The following is a 2312-nucleotide window of genomic DNA, read 5'->3' as shown; positions in this document are numbered from 1 at the left end:
CAACATACCCGAACCGGCTGAAACGAGCAACACATCAAACATAGAAAAAAGACTGAAAAGGAACACCCCGCAGATCTCACAAAGGATATAACTTAACAAACACGAAGATGGTATTCCGCTGGGGGTAACCACCCACATGATAATCAAACAGTTAAAAAATTCTGCCAATGTCAAAATTAGACAAATTGTGAATGTAAAGAATTAAATAAATTAAAAAAAAAAGGAACTGATAAGGGGGTACTGTGGCAGCACTCGACAGTAAATATACCTATCCACCTCAGACATTTTTGAAGATGCTACTAAATGATAGGAAATTTCACACAGTTGCAAATTATGCAAATTATGAAAATGCTATAATAAATACAATGATATAAGTCAAGAAAAGGAATGTTGTGCTAAACCAGGTGTGGGGTATAGAAGAGATAAAATTCAAAAACAATCTTAAGTTAAGAATTTACATGTATGTATTTGACATACCAATGCTGAATGTGCTGACATATGGTGCAAAAATATGAAGTTGGAAAGAGACAAGGGAAGTATAAAAGATACAAATAAGCTACTTCACACGTTGACTGCCACAACACCTGTATTCGTGTGTCAGCAAAGTTTCTGGTCAGGCCACGAAACCCATATTCCGGTGTCGCTTATTTGACTACTTGCGAAGGATCGTCATAGGTATTTGAAAAGATATTCCATAATAATAAAACTGTTGAATTGTTATAAAAGTAATACGAAAATGGTTTGTTACAAAAGTAATACGAAAATGGTTTATTAAAAAAATTATTTAGCATGTAAAACTTTAAAGCATTCTATACATAGCTGATGTTGGTCGGGACAATTTGGTCAATAAGTTGTTGTTTTCTTCAAATTCTTTCGTACCTTTGTTCGGTCCATTCGACGTCTTTTATTCGCATAACATAGTTTGCATGCGCGTTTAATGCCTCTTCCGGAATCATAAGCCTCGCAAAAGCTTTCTCTTTTTCACTGCTATCTGACTTACTAAGAAATAAGTTTTCAATTTTTCTTTTCGACATTGTAACGAATTAGGGCAGAGATTTTAAGTTATACTGTTCGTTGCTCGGCCAAGATTCAAACTAATTTTGTAGAAAGTGGAGAAATGAGAAACAAATGCGAAGGAATGGAAACAAAAGAAACGAGAGGTAAGACCACCAGATGAGCGACTCGCATTATGAAAATATCGATGGGAGCACCGAGCAGAGAACGCTTGGTACTGCTGCACGCGTAGCCTGACGGAGATTTTTTTGAAAACAGGCGTGGCAGTCAACGTGTTAAAATGTGTATCAGGTCTGGATAGATATACACTGAAGTTCATAATACCAGAAGAGACACAAACAGAGATAAGATAAGAATTGAGACAGGTCAAAGGGCAATGAAGTTCGAGGAGGAAACAAAGGAAGAAGAGCGAAGAGAATTGCTAAAAAAAACATACATAAAGGAAAGGGAAGAAAGCTGAATGATAACGGAATTGAGGTATTTAAGAACAAACGGAGTAATCCAATTAGGGGTCGAACAGCTTAGAAGCGAAAAGTAAGAAATAGTAACAAAGCTAAAAGAAAGGGATGGAGTATACCAAAGACAAGGGCAATATAAGTAAACAAGATAGAAAATGCAAAATATAAAGTAAGGTACAACCAGATAAGGAAAAATGAGCGAGCAGCGTATCTGGAAAGATACTGGGCATATAATTAATCGAAAGCTAATAACAATGGCAAGTTGTAATAATATAGAAAGATGAAATTGGTTACTGGAAAAAAGAGAGGGAAAGAAAATGCGAGATTTCCCACGAAAGATACAACACGTTGGAGCGTATGGTTAGAAAATACAAAGAAAGGAATGGGAGGGAGGAACTTGAGAGTGAAGGACATAGTCAATGATAGGAAAAGAGAGGAGAGAAAAAAGATATATGCAAAGGTGTGTGTGTGTGTGTGCGCGCGCGCGTGTATGTAGGTATGTATAAGTGTTGTATGGGTATACGTATAGTTGTTAGATTAAGTCAATCAACATTGTAAAAACACTGTAAACAAAGTCCTTTTCAGAGCTATGAGGCCGGAGAAAAAGATTATTAATATATATAAAAAATACTGCGGATAATTATATATATGTCGGAGATGAAAGAACACCGGAGCCTTCCTTGGGAACCTTGGGAAAATCCCGTAATATTACAATTTAGATTCTACCGTAGCCGTAATTAAACAATTATCATTCAACCTGAGTGTACTTATTTGGGATCCGTGACAATGAGCTTGGGATCGAGGCGACAACCAGTCGCCAGCGTAGCCGCGGTCAAGGGA

Source organism: Bombus pyrosoma, linkage group LG1 (assembly GCF_014825855.1).
Source record: "Bombus pyrosoma isolate SC7728 linkage group LG1, ASM1482585v1, whole genome shotgun sequence".
In the NCBI taxonomy this organism is placed as follows: domain Eukaryota; kingdom Metazoa; phylum Arthropoda; class Insecta; order Hymenoptera; family Apidae; genus Bombus; species Bombus pyrosoma.
Note: the sequence above shows the minus strand (reverse complement) of the source record.